Genomic DNA, 10027 nt, shown 5'->3' with positions numbered 1-10027 from the left:
ATACGCCCTTGACACCATATAATGTACTCTCAAAAGCAAGCAGAACTGGTTCATCATGATAGACATGGTGAGAGAGGGAGGGGACAGCAAGAGAACTGGACTCAAAGTCTATAACCTGGTTTGATAACGCTAGTGAGCCAGAGATGTCCAACAAATATTACATATTTCTGAGTTTTCCCAAAGCAACAAATCCCTCAAACCCAGTTTGTCTTTAGCGAGGCTCTGTTTGCTCCCTTTCTCTGCTCTCATCTGACAGACACACGTGGGGGATAGAACCTTGGTTGGCTGTGTCAGGACTCCATGGCTTTCTGTGGGTCTCTTTACAGATAAAAATACTTTTCTCTGAGTAACGCAGTGGAAGAGGGAATCTTCTAGGGCACTTAGAAACTAGACTCTACCAGAATGTTGGCTGCTGCTTGTATTTCAACCTTTTTTTTTTTTTTTTTTCTTGAGGCCTTGGTTTCTATTTCTTGAAATACTGTGATTCAATTACTTTGATATCATAGAAGTTTCCTTTGATTAGCATCTGGTCCGTGATTCTTGTGATTCCTTGGAAGTATATTGAACTTAGTGACCAAGACCGAAATCAACCTTCTTTGTAATACACTGGCATCAGCACTTGCTGTTGTCAAGGAGGAAGGTTTATCCTAAATGATTCCACGTGAAGTACGTAAATCTGCTTTCTTCCTATCTATGAATAGGCAAGACAAAAATTAGTTTGTATGTTTTTATAATTTCCCACCTCTAAGGTTAAATTTGCTGTCTTCCTAAGCCACTTGCCATAACTCCATTTCTTCATTTATCTTTGAAACTCTAACCAAAAGCTCTGAGTGTTTTATGTTCTTACTTTAAATGGATTGGGAGGCTTTCAATGACAATAGGTTAGCTTTATTGACTGTATTGTTTAAACTATGATAATTTTCCCTTTGCCTCCTCTGCGAACTAGCTGTGGTTGTATGCAAAGGGAGAAAATAATTGTATTTCCTTCCAAAAGAAGAAGACTGTCTTGAGTATTTTATTATAGCAGTGTTCCTTCTGAGTTTTTAAGGTTGCTTTACTCTTCCAGAATTATTTAATTTTGTGTTTTTCAAAAATTAAAGACTGTGGGATAGATTTTTTTTTTAAACTGGAGTATTACAATGAAATTACTCAGATTGCATCACTCCCTTTCATCTTTTTAAAAAAAAATAATTTAAAAATATTTTATGTGTATATTCGTGAGAGACACACACACAGAGAGAGGCAGAGACCCAGGCAGAGGGAGAAGAGGGCTCCATGCAGGGATCCCGATGCGGGACTCTATCCCAGGATTCCGGGGTCATGCCCTGAGCCAAAGGCACATGTTGAACTGCTGAGCCACCCATGTGTCCCCCCACTACTCTTTGAGAGAAAATTCAGACTTGAACTGAATGAAAATGTAAACTTTATGTTGCCAGTGTCTGGAGATGATTTCTGATAGCACTTTTTTTAATGATCTTTACATTAAAAAGAAGAAACTGAATACATTTTTATTTGTAACAGTTTAAAGAGGAAGAGACCAGAGGCAAGGCCCAGGGATGCTGATGAGAAATGGGGATCATGCAAGAAGGTGCTGGGCTAGAAGATTCAAATGGTTCTTGAACCGGAACAACAAAGATCATCCTACTATCATGAGTGGTGGTCATAAAAATGTTGGGACCTATAGTCCCAAAGAAGAACAAATGAAGGACAGTATTTCCCTTTACTTTGTTCCAGTCAGGTACTCAGAAGTTGTGTTACACAGAGGGCCAGTTCTAACACCATGGCTTGTACGAGCCTGCCTGGACACCTGATGATCGTATTATTAAGTACAGAGTCCTGGCTGTGCCTTAATAGTTCACGCAGCCTTCTTCACTCATTGCATGCATCAGCACCCTACTACTGATCTAAGTTCTCCCAAACCTTAGAAACCTTATGTCCTCTTAGTTGCCTGAGTGGATCAGTTGGTGGGGTCCGAATCTTGACCTCAGCTCAGGTCTTGATCTTGGGTGGTGAGTTCAGGTCCTATGTTGGGAAGCCAAGCATGGAGTACTTAAAACACTAACAGCAACAAGGAAAAAACAAAACCTTATTATGTCAGTAATAAAAATTAATGTTCTCAAGTGTTGTACATATACTTAGGACTGTGTTGATTACTTATTTCAGCTTTACATTAAATTGAGTGTGATTCCTAGAGAAACTATTTTCATAGCATTTGCATATTAATATTTACATTTATTAAGTTTGAAGGCTTCATTGGTTACAACAGATGAGTGGGTCGAAGGTGGTTCATTGATGGGTAAAAGAAATGATGACAATAGGAGCAACAAAGTACAATTTAGAATAATATAGTAATTTTAAGTGCAGTAATTCAGTGTATTATTGTTGTTGTTTTCAAACTTGGTCTGTGTCTTTATAGTTGCAGGGAATGTACTTGAAAAAGAGAGTGGGGCGACTCAGAGGGTACAGTGTAAGAAACAGATTTTTGGAGGTGGTTCAATTCTGGTGATAGAAAGGTCTGGTGAAACAAAGAGAAAGGTCATTGGATCTGAGGAGGATGCTTGCATTACTGAGAAGGGTGCCAGAAATTTGTACAGGAATATTCTGAGCAGGAGCAAAAATTCAATTGCTTTGAAGAGCTCCTCCAGAACAATGCTAAATAATATTGATGATGAGGAAAACACTATTTTAGTCCTAATTTTAATAAGCATGTTCCTAGATATAACCCTTAAACATAATTCTGTTGGTTTGAAATATACCAGTTTATGATCTTTTCAAGAAAATATATTACTTCCGCTTTTAAAAAACTCAGGTTTTTTTGGTATTTCGTTATAAGTTCATATTTTTTCTCTCTTAATCTTTTCATATTTATGAATATTTAAAATATATTGACTCAATATTACTTTCTATTTTTCTAGCTACTTTCACTAGTTGTTTAAGGCCAACAATCTTTTGATGCCCACCAGGACCTATAAAGCCATTGGTAAAGTCACCTTTCCATGCTCCTGAGCCCTCTGTATCATCAGTATATTCTTTATGTTCCATAGGCAATCATTGTTACCACATCCTTGATTACATGTTCAACTTCCATGATCTCTTTCCATCTATCACAGTAGAATGCTAAAATGTCAACCCAGTTAAAAACAGACTCAACAATATTGATATTAGTAAAATAAAATTAAGAGAATATGCTAGTTTTGGAAAATTATGCAGTAAGATACCACTTTCATAAATCTCAAAAGCAGGCAAAACCAATTACTTAAGAATTCATTTATTAAAAAAAAAAAGCAGGAGAATTAGAATTACATAACGCAGGGTTGTGCTTCCCTGGCTAGGGTGAATAGGTAGAGGAATGAGCTAGGAAAGAGCATATTTTTGTTGATGTTCTATTCTTTGAAGTGATGGGTTCATAAGTTTTTATTTATTGTTATAAATTATAATACATGAATCTTACATATTTACATGTGGAAAGACAAAATAAGTAACATACACACATAGAGTTTTGGGAGAGCTTTTTAAGTCCTGTCAAGAGTTTTGGGATTCATTCTACCAACAATATGGGCTGTTTTAGGAACGGGTGTGAAATGTTAATATATGTGCTTTCAAGATACAGTATCACTCTGCTGGCAGTTTGGAAAATGAACTAGAAAGAGTAAGAATGGATGTAGAAAGACTAAAATTTGTTAGAAGAGTGTAGGAAAGAACTAGATGGTAATGTTGAAGATAGAAGTGGTTATTATGTTTGTAGGTTTTCTAGTTTGAATCATATTTCTGTTACTAGAATGAAGGAAAGTTGCTCACGGTGATTCATTTGTTTAATATAGTGCTGTAATTTATTTATGAATGTTTATTTTAAAATTTTGCACACTTACACATTTAAATAATTTACAGTTAGTTTGTATTATCTTTGTGAGATTTTGATATTGGTGTTATATCACCTTTATTGATATTTTTAAAAGGAAATGTGGCTAAGATCAGAAACTGTTTAAATACTAAATAAGGATTTTTTGAAAGGTTTGACAGATTTATTTATTTGTTATAATTTGAATTTCTCTTATACTTGCTTAAGTTTATTCTCTGGAGATTTGTTTATTCTCTCTCTCTCTCTCTCTCTCTCAGATGAGAAATAAATAAATTCCATATTGTACTTAAGATTTTGGAAACATTGGGATCCCTGGGTGGTGCAGTGGTTTAGCGCCTGCCTTTGGCCCAGGGTGTGATCCTGGAGACCCAGGATCAAATCCCACGTCGGGCTCCCGGTGCATGGAGCCTGTTTCTCCCTCTGCCTATGTCTCTGCCTCTCTCTCTCTCTCTCTGTGTGACTATCATAAATTAAAAAAAAAAAAAAAAAGATTTTGGAAACTTCACAAGCACTTTTTTCTAAAAATAGACTAAGCTCTTTTGCAAAGGAGAAATGATAGTATTCATTTTTTAAAAAAAGATTTATTTATTGGGATGCCTGGGTGGCTCAGCAGTTGAGCATCTGCCTTCAGCTCATGGTGTGATCCCAGGATCCAGGGACTGAGTCCCTCATGGGAGCCTTAATAGCCCTCTGCCTATGTCTCTGCCTGTCTCTGTGTCTCTCATGAATAAATAAATTTTTTTAAAAGATTTATTTATTTATTTGAGAGAGAGATAGTGTAGTTGGGGTGGGAGAGGAGGTGGAGACAGAGAATCTCAAGGAGACTCCCTGCTGAGCATGGAGCCCAACATGGAATGGGATCTCATGATCCTAAGATCATGATCTGAGCCGAAATCAAGAGTTAGATGTTTAACCCACTGAGCCACCAGCTCTTAGATGGTAGTCATTTTTAAAATTTAAGGAATTTTTAGGTAAGGAAGAAGTAAAACTTTCACTATTTGCAGATGACATGATACTATGTATAGAAAACCCAAAAGTTTCCATTAAAAAAAAAAAAAACTGTTAGAACTGATAAATGAATTCAGTAAGGTTGTAGGATACAAGATTAATATACAGAAATCCTTTGCATTTTTATACACTAATACTGAAGTTGTAGAAAGAGAAACTAAGAAAAGAAGCCCATTTATAATTGCACCAAAAAGAATAAAATGCCTAGGTATAAATTTAACCAAGGAGGTGAAAGATCTGCACTCTGAAAAATATAAAATTTGATGAAAGAAATTTAAGATGACACAAATGGAAAGATATTCCATGCTAATGGATTGGAAAAACAAATATTGTTGAAATCTTTATGTATACTACCCAAAGCAACCTACAGATTTAATGCAATATGTATCAAAATACCACCAGCGTTTTTCACAGAGCCAGAACAAGTAATCCTAAAACTTGTGCAGAACCACAAAAGACCCTGAATAGCCAAAGCACTCTTGAAAAAGAAGAAGAAAACTGGAGGTATTGCAATTCCAGATTTCAAGATATCCTACAGAGTTGTAGTTATCAAAACAATATGGTCCTGGCATAAGAATAGACCCGTAGATTAAAGGGACAGAACTGAAAGTGCAAAAATAAGCCCACGATTATATGGTCAATTAATCTCTGACAGAAGAAGCAAGAATATGCAGTGGGAAAAAGACAGTCTAAACAACAAATGGTGTTAGGAAAACCGGACCACTTCCTTATATCATACACAAAAATAAACTCAACATGAGGTGAGAATGGAAGTGTGAGACCCAAAACCATAAAAATCCTAGAAGAGAGCACAGGCAGGAATTTCTCTGGCATTGGACACAGCAACATCTTTCTAGATACGTTTCCTGAGATAGGGAAAATATAAGCAAAAATAAACTATTGGGGCAACACTAAATAAAAAGCTTCTGCACGGGGATCCCTGGGTGGCGCAGCGGTTTGGCACCTGCCTTTGGCCCAGGGCGCAATCCTGGACACCCGGGATCGAATCCCACGTTGGGCTCCCGGTGCATGGAGCCTGCTTCTCCCTCTGCCTATGTCTCTGCCTCTCTCTCTCTCTCTGTGACTATCATAAATAAATAAAAATTAAAAAAAAAAATCTTCTGCACATCAAAGGAAACAACAAAATGAAAAGACAACCTACTGAAAGGGAGAAGATATTTGCACATGACATATGTGATAAACGGTTAGTACCCAAAACATATAAAAAAAATTTTAAACGGAACCAAAAAACAAAATCCGATTTAAAAATGGGCAGGAAAAAAAAACTGAAAAAAAGGGAAAAAAATTAATAAATAAAAATGGGCAGAAGACATGAATAGGCATTTTCCAAAGAAGATGGCCAACAGACGCATGTAAAGATGCTCAACATGACTCATTATCAGGGAAAGACAAATCAGAACCACAATGAGATGTCACCTCATACCTGTCAGAATGGCTAAAATCAACAACACAAGAACAACAAGTATTAGTGAGTATGTGGAGAGAGGGGAACCTTCTTGCACGTTGGTAAGAATGCAAACCGGTGCAGCCGCTCTGGAAAACAGGATGGAGGTTCGTCAAAAAGTTACAAATAGAATTACCATATGATCCAGTAATTCCACTATTGGATATTTATCCAGAGAATACCAAAACACTAATTTGAAAAAAATATATGCACCCCCATGTTTATTGTGTATTATTCACGATAGCCAAATTATGGAAGCAGCCCAGGTGTCCATCAGTAGATGAATGGAAAAGAAAAATGTGGGGTGTGTGTGTATACATATATTATCTGTATATTACATATGTATGTATATTATATATGTATGTATATATTACATTTATAACATAAAATGTGAGGGATTTGTTAGTAACACATTTTGAAAACAAGATTTATCTCTTTATATTGAATGAAGGGGAAATTAAACCTCCTGCAACCACACACATACACAGAGTTTTTCTCTTACTATATCTCGTAGTTAAATGTAGTCTCACAGAGAAGTTTCTTTGATTAACCAATTATTTTAAGCTTTTTGTTTTATATCAGTTTGCTCATCAGCTTAAAGAAAGCCTTATATACCACAGGAACATTGAAAAGTATTTGTGAGACCATGGTAGAAATCTTTGCTTAATTGACTTCTAATCATCAAAGCTGGGTAAAAATAATCCACAATTTGTTTAACTGAAGAGAGAATTATATTTCTAAATTCTATAATTTCATGCTAACTCATAAATTTTAACTTATTCTTATTTTCTAATTTTATTAATGAAGCTTTCTGTAATTATAAATGTATCCATAGGTATAATGTTAGCCACAGCCCATGTTTTGATGTGTAATATTCTTTTTATAATCATTTTCTAAATAATTCAAAAATGAGGTTTTGAATTCTTCTTGGCTCCAATATTATTTTAAGGAAACATTTTTTCTTAACATTTCTAAATGGTTGCATTGGGTTGTTTGTGTTTATATCTTTTTTATGTGTAGATTAATTGCACTGTCATCAGAAAATGTAGTTTTCTACTTGGGGAATTACTTGACATTTTCTTTGTGTCCTAATACAGAGTCAATGTTTGAAATTTTCTACCAGGGATTTAAAATGATGTTTGTTATGTGATACAAACTCTACTCTGTAGAGCTATTTGAACAATCTGTTATTCAGGTTCCTATTATTTCTTGGATTATTTTGCTTGCTTGTTTTATCAAAGCCTGAAAGACATGTCTTGAATTATCCTAGTAGTTAATACACATTTCCGTGTTCCTTTTTATTTCTAGCAGTTTTTAATCATTTATTTCAATTGCAAAGTAATTTTATCCACTTCAATTACTAGATTTTCTTTGCGTTAGCATAAAAATGGATTTTTTTCCAAGACAAGATCACACTTTCAGAGAGACCCTGTGACTGACTTACCTTCTCATCTCCAGTACCATGATTCCTGGAAAACGATAGAAAAACTGTAACTACTTGGTGGGTGGCAATATTCCAGGGACTCGGGGTATATGGGATGAGAACTGGGGTTCTCTGGAGTCTATGCTCTAACAGGACGAAGGCACAGAACATGTTTGCTAAGTGATTACTTCTCTTCTTACAGGCTTAGGCGCACAAACATACTGCACCTATACCTCCCCTCTAGAACTCTCTTTTTGAATGACAGTCACAAAATCTCTTACTTCATGAAAATAAGGAAGTAGACTTTTAGTAAACTCTACTTTTAGTGACTAAACTGTTAGTAAAACTTTCCAATTTTCAAAGATAGAAAAGATGTCCCATTTTAGGAGATATAAGATCAGGGTCTATAATTTATCCAGTCTATTTTTATCTATAGCCTAAACTGTTCTTTTGGAAACTGTGTAAAATGGGATATATTGCCGCTACTGTAATCATTATTCAATATTTACTTACCATGTGCCAGGATCTGCTAAAAAATTCTTTGTCCCAAAGCACACTCAACAGAGAACACAGCAGGGCTCCACCAAATTTTAACTGCAATTCCCCTTTTCTTGGACTCTTACCAAGACTTTGGGAAAAGTCATAATTTGTCTTTAGTTATATATCTGTACTGTTTAACTAAAACCTACTTAAATTATTTATCGATGAGGTAGAAACAGTAAGTCAGGTTCTCCTTGGTAATTAATGATGAAATTTTTTAACTGGGTGACTAAAAAACTCAATAAATATTCTGGATACAAAAACTAGCAGAAACTTTCTCACCCACCATCCCCAGGGTAGAGGCCAGGGTAGAGGCCAGGCAGTCAGGAGTGCTTCCTGCTGCCCCGGCAAATAGCCATTGTACAGTGGCTTCATAAAGATGTTTATTCTTTGCACACAACAAGCAATCTGGAGACGGGAAGTTTGTGAAGCATCCTCGTGATGCCATGAATATTCTGGATCTTGTTACCATCCCGTTGTGCCCTCCTTAGTGGACAGAGTTTTTCTTCGTATTGTCATCTAACCCCCAAATGACTGAGGCATCCTTAGCACATCAGCTGCTTTAGGAGCAAAAAAGGAAAAGAAAAAGAAAAGGAGGCAGACATGGTTGACGGTTATATCAGAAAGAGCAAAGCTTTTCCGGAAAGTCTCAGCTTCTATCTTATGTGCCCAAATGGGTTTTCTAAGAGTTCTAAAGAGCTGAATGATTTTAACCGGACGTATTGTCATCATGAATAAATGCAGGGCTTCTCAGGAAGAAGGAGAACAGGATATTGGGTCACCATTAGCAGTTTTCCACAGGGAGCTTTCTTGTCATCTCAGTGAGGTCACCATTTCTATCTCCACAAAGCTGTGGTGAGCTCCTTGGGTATCTTCGTGAGAATTTGAAAAAGGTAATTTCCACCTGAAGGAATGCAGCTCTCTGTTGGCACATACCTTGGGGCTGAGCGCCACTTAGTTTCAGCCTCATCCCCAACCTGTTTGTCAAGACACCTGTGTGCAGTGAACAACCTGAATAGCTGTATGTGGTAGAAGCAGGTACAGAACAGAAGCAGAGGCTCACCAACTTCTGATTGATTTTGGCTTCGTTGACATAGAACCAGTTGATTCTAGTGTTTCCTGCCCTTCTTTTCTTGGGAAGCAAGGGAATCATGCTCTGCAATTACTCCGTAGTAGCAGAACCTGTGAAGCAGAGGTATAGAATTTTCCAGATGGCCTGTAAACTTTTGATAACTGAGAAGAAAGGGAGGGGGGAAACTCTACTTCCCGGGGATATTTAAGTAAAATCTGAAATCATCAAATAGAATTGCTGGCGGGTAGGTTATTAAACAAACATGAAGGATGATAATAATTATGACAGGAGCACATGAAAGGCATTATCTCACGATTCTCCTGTGCAAGTAGAAGGATAGAGTTAATGCTTCCAAAAAGGAGAATTTTCGGGCTAAGATCATCTGTCTTTCAATGTCCTTCTGCTGGATTTAGGATACTTTTTTCCCTCCGTGTAGAACAATTTAACAACCCCGGAAAGGGAGCACACATGGTATCGCTTCAGTGTAATTGTATTTACTCCATCTCTCCTGTTTCATCTTGATAAAGACGCTGCCGTAGCGTCCTTCCAAAGGCGGTGGTGTTTGCAGGACATAAGATATGATCCCTCCTTAAATAGAACACTTGCCAATCATCCTTGGCCGCTTTTGCTCAAGGTACTTTGTCTTTTGGGCAGGGTTAT

The sequence above is a fragment of the Canis lupus genome, chromosome 13 (assembly GCF_011100685.1).
Source record: "Canis lupus familiaris isolate Mischka breed German Shepherd chromosome 13, alternate assembly UU_Cfam_GSD_1.0, whole genome shotgun sequence".
NCBI classification, from domain to species: domain Eukaryota; kingdom Metazoa; phylum Chordata; class Mammalia; order Carnivora; family Canidae; genus Canis; species Canis lupus.
This window is presented reverse-complemented; position numbering follows the sequence as displayed.